Here is a 12,500-nt window from a genome sequence, read left to right as displayed (position 1 = left end):
TATAAACTAGATAATTATACAAAATACTGCTAGAAACTCGTCGAATATATGTCCGTCTATGTCACAGTAACATATATTGAGTGAGTTTCTAACAATATTTTGTATAATTATTTAGCTTAAACTCCTTTTCCCAAACTTACCGTATTCAACAGCGAACACGCCGTTATTTTTGTTTCCAAATATATCGATAAACACTGTATGATTTTCGAAAGATTCCACGTTTAAAATTGAGTAAAACCACTAAAAACTTTAGCAGATAGGTAAATGAGTAACTTATCTTTCCTTTGATAGCATTTATTTGTTTATATATATATATATATATATATATATATATATATATATATATATATATATATATATATATATATATATATATATATATATATAATTTTGACAACTTTTTCGAATTTATGTAATGCAACACAAAGCCCTCAGTTGTAGAGCATTCGAGTACTGTTCGAATGATCCCGTGTTCAATCCCGGGTGTACCTCACATTTTATTTTATTTTTTTCCTTATTAATGAGTTCAGTTTACAATCAAAGAAGATAAAATCGCCGCAAATCATTTCTTCGTTTGCAGGTTTTAAAACTAAACATTAATCAGATGTGGGTTTTCATCTACAAGCCCAAATATCAGCTGACGTGATATTGTAAATAAACACAGACGGAATTTGATGAACGATGTTAGCATTATTATTTTTTATATATATATTTTTTTTTAGCGAATTAGTTCATCGGGAAAATTATTCCCCGTAATATCTATCTATCTATCTATCTATCTTCTACAGTTATATAAATGTAATCTTATCTGTGTGTGTGTGAGAGAGAGAGTTCCTTATAGACTCTGAAACGGCTGATCAGATTTTCTTTAAACTTACAAAACTTTAGTGTATAAGTCTGGGAGTGATCTTAGTTAAGTTTTGTCTCAGAATACCCCCGATAATTACCGATAATTGAAACCGCTATTTTAATTTATCTATCATCGGTAAAGCCATTTTTTCCACGTCGTCTTTTAGCAACAATGATAGAACAACAGGTCGTGAAAGTTCTACTGTGGGTAAGTTGATAGCGTGTTTTTTTTTTTTTTTTTTGCATGACGTGGCTGTAGGTTCAAACCCTGCACGTAAATTTCTTAATGTTTTTTTTTTTTCGTTAACTGGAAAGAAGTTTATTCATAAGATTGGAAAATTTACGTGTGTGCAGATATACTTAAAAAATAGCTATTATTTTTGCAATATAAAACTGGAATATTATTTTAATTAAACTTTATAATTGATTATAGAAAAAACAAAACCGTGAACTAAGGAAAGATGATTTCTTCGTCGAAATAAAAAAAATACATTTGAATTTCACTCAAGTCACTTAAAATAATAAAACTTCAAATAAAACATTTTTTTTTAACTAAGTTTGCTTTAAACTAAGTTTTTGGTATAAAATGCTTATTTTCTTAGACCAAAAATTAACAGACGATGATATCTCAAGCAATTACAGTACAAACGCAACATGTTTTTATATTAAAAAAAAAAAGTTCTTAAATTTTACCCCCCCCCCCCGGGCTGCCTGCTGTTGTTTTGATTTCCCACCCGCTACTATCACTTTTGTTTTAACACCTCTCTCCACCCGGGCTGAACTATTTTGATTCCTTCTCCCCCTACCTCTCGACACTTGGGCAACGCCGGCTACCCCCGCTAGTATATATATATATATATATATATATATATATATATATATATATATATATATATATATATATACATATATACATATATATATATATATATACATATATATATATATATATATATATATATATATATATATATATAATATTCAATGGTTATGTGATAATAAATACAAAATTCGCGTGAATTAAAATATATTTAAGCGTATATTATGACCCGGCAATCCCCCCTCCCGCTAGTAAATAAACAAAAAGTAAAAAAAACTTACAAAGAAAATCTCTTTCCCGTCACTTTTTTTTCTTGACAAAACTACATTTGGTTTTACTTTTGTGCATATTTTTTTCATTTTAAGTTTTCTTTCTTTCTTGTATTGCCAATTTTTTTTTAAGTAATTTTTTTTATTTCCTTCTTACTTTCTAAGTTTCTTATGTTAATTTCTTTTTTTTTTTTCTTTTTCATTTCACAACGTCTTTGGAAGTTCCATTCTTTTTTCTTTCTTTTTTTCTTTCTTTCTTTCGTTCTTTCTTTCCTTCTTTATAGAGTTGTCATCTATTCGTAAGTTGTTTTTTGTTTCATTTCTTTTTCTTTCATGCAACCTTTTCTTCCTTTTTCTTCCTTTCTTTCCTGTCCGACTATTTTTTTTTTTTTTTTCGTTTTCTCTTCTTTCTGTTTTAGTTTCTCTCATTTTATTTTCATTTTTTTTTTTTTGCACAGTTTATTTTACACGAGCAAGAATACCCGACGTTGTCAGGAAGACGGCATTATCAGGTATTGGATGAAAAAAAATGTCCTTTTGCGTCTAGCCCGTAAAACAACGTTAAATTTTTATTGCTATTTTTTTTTTTTTTTTCATTTTAAAAGATTCTGCTTTTGGGACATGTCCAAAGACGTAATTTCTGATTCCATTGGAAGGAATAAACAAAACAAGCAAATAAAAAAGATACAAAAATAAATAAATAAATAAATAAAACAGGGGACAATAAACCAAAACTGAAAGAAAAAAGAACAAAAAAATACACAAGAACTGATAAATGGTAGATTCGAACCAGACAAGGATGGTACAACTTTGTTAACCGGCTTGATTCTGTCATGAGTATTCTCTCAAGAAGGATCACGTGAAGGTTGCCAACACCCCTAAATACATGCGATACAATGGAATCGATTGAATTCGAACTTGGCAAATCCAGGTTATCAGTCTGTGTCAGTAACCACTTGCGTATACCCTAATATACACCCAACTTAATTCAAAATTAAATAAGCTAAAGAATTAAAGAAAGAAACAAAAATAAATAAATAAATAAATAAATAAATAAAATAAATAAATAAATAAATAAATAAATAAAATAAAATAAATAAATAAAATAAAGATACAAAGTCCTTAACACAAAGGGAAATAACAGTCGGAAATAAGTCATACACCACCCCCATGACTATCCGATTCTTACCTTGAAAACGGGGCCATAAAACCTGGCATAGCTTTATGGAACAAAAAGGAGAGAGAAACAACCTTCGTAGAAGTTAGTGTCCCCCAATAATAATGCTGAGTAAAACGGAATACCATGAAAAGAATCTGGAATTTTAAGATCTCCATAATTCCAGTTATTATAGGAGCCACTTGTCTCATGAAAAAGAATTTAAAAAACTACCGGGCAAATATACCCGGTGAACCAAGTGCAAGAGAGATCCAAACTGTTGCACTTAAACGGACGGTCAGAATCTAAAAAAAAAAAAAAAAAATCTCTCGGTTGGAATATTTGAGTTCGCGGGTGAATATTTGGCATCCGGTAGGATGCGCCATCCCCAGCTTGAACAAATTTATAAGGAAATTTTAAAAAAAAAAAAGAAAGAAAGAAAAAATAACGAAAAAAGCAGAGTTAAAATATAGAAACAAAATAACACGTCGGAATAAAAAAGAAGCAAATAAAAAAGTAACAAACAAATAAAAAGAAACAAACAAATAAAAAGAAGCAAAAAGTTACAAAAAAACAAAAAACGAACAAGCAAATAAAAAAGAAACAAACATACACAAAAGAAACAAACAAAAACGAACAAACAAACTAAAAAGAAACAAACAAACAAAAAAGAAACAAACAAAAAACGAACAAACAAAAAAAAAAGAAATAAACAAAAAACGAACAAACAAACAAAAAAGAAACAAACAAAAACGAACAAACAAGCTAAAAACAAACAAACAAAAGAGAAACAAACAAACAAAAAAGAAATAAACAAAAAACGAACAAACTAACAAAAAAGAAACAAACAAACAAAAAAGAAACAAACAAACAAAGAAGAAACAAACAAAAAACGAACAAACTAACAAAAAAGAAACAAACAAACAAACAAAAAAGAAATAAACAACAATAAAAAAAATAAATAAATAAATAAATAAACAAACAAACAAAAGAGAAATAAACACTTAAAACGAAGCAATAAACTAAAATAACTCAATGAAAATCTGGGCTGGAACATCTACCACTAGTCTCTCACTTTTAGACAAGGTAAAAAAAAAAAAGTCATAAATCTAATACGTCCCGCTCCAACATCTGTTTCATCGGCGCAATGTCGCATACCTATGCATGTTTTACAAGTACTTGAAATATGCTCTGATGGACTTGATAGCACTTGTACCCCCCTTAACGCACATACTTCCGCCTAATCCAATAAGCAACAAAATCCCACCCCTTCACTAGATTCCTAGATGTCTAATAGTTCCTTCCTAGGATTACTAGACTCTGGAATTCCCTCCCTGTTTCCTGCTTCCCTGACTGTGCTTAGCTGCAGAAGTTTAAACGTGATATGAACAAACATCTTGGTGCTTAACTCTCCTCGGTGTCTGTTATAATAGACACGATCCTAAAAAGTAGTTCCTTACGTTCCAAATGTCATCTATTCGTAAGTTTATTTTGTTTTTTTTTTATGTTTTATTTAGTTTTCTTCATGTAATTTTTTTCTTTCTTTTTTTTTTTTCCTTTCCTGTCCGACTATAATATGCTTTGTTTGCGGGGGAGGGGGGGGGGAGAACACACAAACCGACGAAAGAAAATTTTAAAGTGAAAGAGATACTCAAAAATAAAAGTAATGTATCTTCGTTTGTGATTTCTTCAAACTTTTCGACAAAATTAATCGCAATAACCAAATTGAAAAATAATACGAACACAAAATCTAATCTGATCAATGAATGATCAACGTCGGATTACAACAATTAACGCGCGTGCACACACGCATGGGCGCACACACGCGCATACTTGTTGTTCATGAAGTTCTATAGTTTGGAAGATAAGACTCTCGTAATCTTTATATTCTGAAGCTGAATTATCCAGGATACTTGGATACCTATATTTCACTAGTGATGGGGGGGGGCTTTGCCCTGTCGAAAATACGCTTAAATATAATATTTTAATTTATCCAGATTTCGTATATATTGTTATAGAGTCGTGATTTCAAAAGTTAAAAAAAAAAAAAGTATTGGAAGATAAGACTTTCACAAGAAACACTCGTCTAGCTGTACACACTATCAATAATTCCCCCCCACTCTTTATCTGTGCCTAAACCTAAACGTAGATTCCATGAACAAAGCTTCTTTCTTAGAACTGCACGCCTGTGGAATTGTCTTCCGTTTTCCTGCTTTCCGGCTGACTACAATATGGTTGTGTTCAAGTCTAACATAAATAAGTTCTTGATGAGCCGTTCCATATAAGTTATCAAATTAACCGAATTTTCATTACTAATGATTACTATATTGTCCAATTTCTACTGTACACTCTTTAACCCTTATCCTTGAGTGGCCTCTTGCCTTGATAATGTGGTGATTCCTGTGTAAATAAATAAAAAAAGGTGCCATCAGCTAGAATCGAAACCGAAACGGTAGCATTCAAAGCTGGTGACGTTACCACTGTACCAACGTGACACGTATATAAGCCGTTTAAAAATTAAGAATAAACCAAGATGAATGCACAAAATGTATAATTTTTTTTTTTCACTTTTGACCCTTTAACAACAATTTTAACCGGCTAAAGACCTATAAAAAGAACGGCCCGTAAAAATCCCACCATTAGAGGCTCCCAGTGCTGACTGCTGCTCTGTGACTTTTAGTTTCGGAGGAGATGGTTTTAAAGTATAGAGACAAACAGACAGACAGACATATAGCCGTTTATGCATTACATTTTGATCAAAAGAAGTACGATATTATTGTGGGGTGGGCGTTTGCGTTTATCATGCATAAAAAAGGACGTATCTGATTTGGTTTTATTTATAAACTTGAAAATTATAAAAGTTTTTTAAAAAGGAAATGAGAAAATGAATGTTTGTATGAGATGCAAGGTTGGGATCCGGAATGTACAGGAGTCGTCATTGATTCCCGGGAAACGCCGGGTGTGGCAATAAATTTACTGCATTTATTTCAATGAATGCATAAATTCTTATTTAAAATTAAACCTATTTAAAAATAAATAAATAAACTGCAGAAAAATCTTATTTGATATACGTATACGTCTCAGAACGAAGATTTAATTTTCCCAAAAATCACGTAAATTGATCAAGTATGTTTTTTTTTTTTTTTTTATAGAAAATCATTTTTTATGCTTTTTAACGATTTTAATAGGAAATCGTATCCATAACAAGGCAAGGCTGATTAGTTTGAATTGAGTTGTCTCATCTTTATTTATAAAACATGGCGGACCAAAACATAACGTATCACTTCGTCATAAAAATTGATTTTCTTAGTTAAAAAAAAAAAAGAAAATGATCAATTTATGTGATTTTTGGAATATGATCTTCGTTCCGTGACGGGTACGTACATTATAAAGTTTTTTAATTAATTTTTTTCCTGTCTTTTTGTTTTAAAAATAGGTCTAATTCTCAAATACGCACCATTTTTTTTTATTACCCGCCCCGCCCCTCATCTAATCAACCCTAACCATAACCCTAACCCTAACTCTCCCACCTAATCAACACCGAATAAATCCTTACCTCTCACCTTTAACATTTGATATAATAATTTTTTTTTTCACCAAACAAGGCACAAGGCCACTTAGTCGTGGGGAGCTACTATTTGGGACCAGATTTGCAGGGATACTATTTATGGAATTGGGCAGCGAGATGTCTGTTCACATTACACTTGGATTTCTGCATGTCAGTACAGCCAGGGAAACAGGGACTGCCAAACGATTGTGAAGATTGGACCGCATGTTTCCGTGACGTCAGATTTGTGTGTACTATACGAACAATGGAAAAGCATAAGCGACTTAATGATTTTTTAAATCCTTTGTTTATCTTCTTCAAACTGCAATTAATAATTAATCTTTGTCATAATTTCGTTAGGTTTTAAGATTACACAGTTTAATGATTAATGATATTATAAACATTTGTCTATTAAATATGAAATACGGTTTTACTGAATGTTCTTTTGGTTACCTATGGGCTTCCATATTTTGTTCGGTAAAAAGAGAAGAACAAATATGAGGGGGGGGGCCTAAAAAATGCTTAATGTTTGTGCAATAGTAATTGTCTGTATTTTTGAGATGAGGTGTTTTCATTGATTGAGATTGTCGGACTGACTTCCTCATCTTGGTTGTTATTATCACAATGTTTCGGCCGTTTTATCCTCCGGCCTTCGTCAGGTGTTTTGCATCGAACTGGGGAACCGTTTGTTAGGAGTCTCGAACCCAACCCTTTATTATTATTACGGGGGTACCGTGTTTGGACTCCAGCTAGGCTTTGAGACATAGTTGTTGATTCTCTGAACGAAGGCAGTGAAAAAGTAACATTCAAAACAGAGAATCAGCAACTATGCCCCAAAGCCTAGCTGGAGTCCGAACATGGTACCCCCGTAATAATAATAAAGGGTTGGGTTCGAGACTCCTAACAAACGGTTCACCTGACGAAGGCCGGAGGGCAAAACGGCCGAAACGTTGTGACAATAACAACCAAGATGAGGAAGTCAGTCCGACAATCTCAATCAATTGTGCAATAATATTTTCAAATTGGTTTTAATCTGGCGATAAAATAGCTGACAAGAGTCATGTTTATATGAAAACTTAATAGTTAAAAAAAATGTAAACACAATTAATTAAAAAGCTATGTTGTAACGGAACATTTTGAAATAATGGAATTTTAATCGTTTTAATCTTTTAAAAATTAATTAATGTTTACGAAGTTTCTTTTTCTTGGCAATTCAACTGATTATAGTATATATTAATTCGAAAAAAACGCTATTAAAAAAACATAATAATAGTAAGTTTATATCAATACATGCAACTTCAAGGTAAATTTTTGTTCAATATGTGTATTTAAATTTTAAAAATATAAATATTTTTTACTTATTTGAACTCTTATGTTTCATAATAAATATAAATTTCGATAGATTTAAATATATTTTGTTCGAATTTCGAAAAAAATAAATATGGGGGTGGACACGCACTAAAAAAATATTTTCCCTCGTATATTTTACGAAAACTGCATTTTATATGTAATTTCATTCTAAAATGGATAAGTATCGAAAATTTCACGAAAATCTGACCATTAGTTGATTTTTGCTAGATTTATTAAACACGGGTATGTTTTCACGTTCGGAATGTCTACTACATGGGAACATTATTTTAAAGCGCCAATTATGTAAACACGATTTTCGTCTTGCAATTTCATTATTTTCGTACGATGAAAAAAAATGTTAAAAAATTATTACTAGTTTATTTTGCCCTTATTTTAAAGGTACTCCTTGGGTGTTGAGTTCCATGGCGACCAGCAGAAAAACAAGCGTCGCTCCCTTCCTGGTTTATTTTGCCTTTCTTCTTTTAAATGGTACAAAAGTTATACTGATAATATTAATTTCTAATAAAGTTACATCGTGTTACATATAGGGTGGGGTAATTCTGTGGTGACTTTTGGCAGTCCCTAGGGATCCGGGAGGGAATTCCAAAGTTCAGCAGAGGAATAAAGCTATTCGAGTAGAAGGTTTTACGGCATCTAGGAGTCTCTATAATGTAAGGGTGGGGTTTTGCTGCTTGTTGAATTTGTTGGGAGTATAGTCATCTAGGGGTTCTCGGAGTTCATCAGAGCATTTGCCATTGAAATACTTTTAAAGCAAGCACAAGGATGCCACGTTTCGGCGATGAGAGAGAGGTTGAAGTTTAGTTGATAATTCAGGACCTATTAGCCTGGCGACTTTTTTTTTTTTTTGGAACCCTGTCTAGGAGCGAGAGTCTAGTGACAGATGCACCAGCCCAGATATTGCAGCATTAATACTCCATACTATATAAATGTTAATATACTAAGCGCAAACGGACATAGTTTCGTATTCGATCCCAGGCAATACCAGATCTTCCTGCTAGCTACACACTTAAAAAAAAAAAAAAAAACTGTTAAAAGATAATTTGATTAAAATAAAATAAAATTATTTCTTACCATTTAAGCAAATGTCCTGAAAAGTTTTAGCGCCGTTAAACGTAAAAATGAAGAAAATTGTGTTGTCGTCTGTCTTTTGTTAATTCTCTCATTCGTCCATTCGCGTCGTCGAGTGTCATGTGACCGCTGTATCGCTTGCCTTTTATCGTAGAAACCCCGCCATTTTATGCGTGCGCACACCCACGTTGCCGTTTACCGTGGCAACATAGTTCCAACAAACGCGGCCTTCCGTTCTTTACATAATAAACCACTTTTAATATAAACTTAAACTAATATATCAAAACCGACCAAAGAAACCTATAATAACAGGTGAACCATGCATGGCCCCCGTTGAGTGCATAGTGAACGGGGTATAGAAATAAATGACTAAGCCCAACATTCGTCCCCACCCCCATTTAGCCCAAAAGTACCCAGGGGACGTCAAATTCTGGTGAAAATGAACAAACGGTGCAGTTCTAGGCCTTAACATATGTAAATTTGAGTTTTGTACCATGCAAAAAAAAAAAAAAAAAGAAATAACCAAGTCCATCATTTACCCCCCCCCCCCATTTAGCCCCCAAAGTCCCAAGGTCTTAACATATTTAAATTTCAGTTCAGCACCATGCACAGAAAATTTGGGACAAATATGGTAAAATAGTCTCAAAAATGGGGTGTTTTATTAGCCCTAAAAGAGCCCCTGGGGCACACCCAAGAGTTATCGCGAAGTATAGACAAACAAAATTATATAGAAATCAATTAGTTACAACTTTTCAGAAAGTTTTATAAAAATCCAAGGCATCAAATTTTTTTTTAATAAGCACAAAAGTGTCAATTTTAGCCATTTTAATCCGAAAAGTGCCCCTAGGGGATCGATCGGAGTTTTCCCGGAAAACCCATTCTGTTACTTTTTTACTCATATCATGTTTAATGTTTGTGCAAAATTTCAAAAAATTCCAAGGTGTAGTTATTGAGAAAAGTGCGGACAGACGAACGGACGAACCGACAAGGGTGAATTTGCAGGTCTATCCTCTTTTTATCGGGGGACCAATAAAATAATCTTAAAATATCTTATTCTATGGATATTTGGTCTACAGGTAACTAAAATAAAATGTGCCACGAATAATTCAAATAATACGATTGTACGATTGAATATTAAAAAAAAAAAAAAAAAAAAAAAAGAACTGAAATATTAGAAATGATAACAGTTTAATGTTGCCCGGGAGTACCTTTATTTTAGTTTTTGTTTCATTTTTTTAATATATGGTTTTTAACATTTCTAAAATTTTGAGATGAGGATTGATTATTCGTATTATTTGGATTCGGACTACTGTTTTCATCTTGAATGTGATTTTCACAACGTTTCGGTCGATGTAACCTCCGACCTTCTCCAGATGTATCTTGTCGAACTCGGGAATGTTTCTGCCGAACTCGGGAATTTGGACGGAACCCTTTATTTAATTCACGGGGATAGCGTGCTCTTGTTCCGTCAGCTATGACTGGATAGAGACCCTAAGTAATTCGCAAATGTATTTTTCGGTTGCTCGCACTGATACGATACAACCGAAAATACAATCGCGAATCACTTAGGATCTCTATTCAGTCATGGCTGACGGAACAAGAGCATGCTACCCCTGTAAAGTAAATAAAGGGTTCCGCTCGAAATTCCGCTCAAATTCGTCTCTCTCTCTCTCTCTCTCTCTCTCTCTCTCTCTCTCCATATATATATATATATATATATATATATATATATATATATATATATATATAGATAGATAGATACATACATACATACATAGATATTGTGAGTCACGGGAAACGGGTGTTTTTAAGGAAACAAAAGTTTGTGAAGAGAGCAAGGAACTTTCTAAAAAAACATCCGTTTCCCGTGACCCACTCTGTATTATTGAAAGTTTTTCTCTCTCTCTCTCTCTCTCTCTCTCTCTCTCTCTCTCTCTCTCTCTCTCTCTCTCTCTCTCTCTCTCTCTCTCTCTCTCTACGAGTTTTTCTTCCAGCATTTCTTAGGCAACTAGTAATGGAGAAGAAAAACGTCCAAACAATGCCTGCGACCAGTTAGGACTGTTGTAAGTATTAGAGTCTTATTGTTAATCGAATTAACCTGCAGTAGAAAATACTTACAAGCATAAATAACATACAACCAGACTAAGCCCAAGTACATAAGTACACATTTATTACAATATCGACAAACGTAAATGAAAACAACAACACTACAATACAGAACAATACACAAGGCAGTACTCACTTTCGTGGTGGCTCTACCGTGAGCAGTAGGTAATATCGTTCATTCTAGACTCTTACTCTGATTCAAGTGGGTATCGTTCCCACGAGGGGTAAAAATATTGATTCCCTTCTGGTGCTAGGACTCTCTCTGTCCCTCAAGGGAAATAACTCTCCTGTCTACTACGTAACTGTCGTTGTTTGCCCTTATTCCTCTACAGAGATACACGGTATACCAGTACATACATTACTTATCCAATGAAGAGAGTGGGTCTTGCTCTTCACAACGCATAGTCAACTATTGTCGGATACATCTGCTTGAGGTCGTTTGATAATCAGACGCCCATACGCCGATGACGGTTTCCCTTTCAGCGTTTTCAGAAATTCATCGTAGTCGACCCCTTTTTATAAATTTCGAAATAAGATCCTCATTTAATGAGCGAGTTCGATCAGTTTCTACTATTTCTCTTTTTTTTTACGGGGAGTCACTGCTTACCGAGGCTCAAAGGCCACTCGAGGATAAGGGTTAATGAATGTCAGATGGTCGGGGAGCCAACACTAAATGATCAGTTGTGGTGGAAAATGTGTGAATTTGATTAAGAGGACGGCTCAACAAGATCTTGTTTGTTAGTCTCGAAAGCTACCATGCTGTATTCAGCTGGGAAGCAGCCCCGCGGTACAGAGTTCCATAGGCGAGCAGTTCTGTGAAATGAACTTTGTTCGTGGAATTTGCGTTTAGTTTTAATCACAAATAGAGACAAAGGAAAATTGTTGACAGTGGTTGTAGCTGGACGAGTGTTTGCGAATGTATAATCCGAGGTTAGTGATCTTCTGTTTTTGATAAATATTGATGAACTCGAGATTACAATTAAAATCACGATTACTAAGAAACTCTTATTTGTTTCATGGCATACCAGTCTCCTCGGGCTAATAATAAAAAAAAAACACCTTGTATGCAATTAGTTGAACATGTGTCACTAGTTTAATTTCTCCAGCGACATTCGTGCTTAATTCAAATGAATAGTTCCGATAATATTTGATATCGCTATAGACGATTTGATAGTCTTTGATGGCATCTAATATGCCCCGGAAAGGGTTACATTTGTTTGAAATAGCTAAGTGTTAGGTGTGTCAGAAACTGACGTTACGAATGCGTGAAAAAATATTGAATAATTCGACCCCCTGTCTTTCCAAGCTTATAAC

The 12,500-nt window shown here is 33.4% G+C and overlaps 1 protein-coding gene across 2 annotated transcripts in view; it reads right to left on the bottom strand.

Annotated features, from left to right (window-relative positions):
* LOC145283949 (neuropeptide Y receptor type 6-like) overlaps nucleotides 1–12,500 on the bottom strand; it is a 122,772-nt gene that overhangs the window by 28,207 nt on the left and 82,065 nt on the right. The window contains exon 1 of one of the 2 annotated variants that reach the window (XM_080133045.1): nucleotides 9,084–9,200. The exons of the other annotated variant lie outside the window; for it this stretch is intronic. The gene's annotated coding sequence lies outside the window, so the exon portion shown is untranslated. Of the gene's footprint in view, nucleotides 1–9,083; nucleotides 9,201–12,500 lie in introns of those variants that run through there. 2 annotated transcript variants of the gene reach the window in all.

The sequence above is a fragment of the Euprymna scolopes genome, chromosome 8, assembly GCF_053919585.1.
Source record: "Euprymna scolopes isolate OS-2025 chromosome 8, ASM5391958v1, whole genome shotgun sequence".
Classification (NCBI taxonomy): domain Eukaryota; kingdom Metazoa; phylum Mollusca; class Cephalopoda; order Sepiida; family Sepiolidae; genus Euprymna; species Euprymna scolopes.
This window is presented reverse-complemented; position numbering and strand designations above follow the sequence as displayed.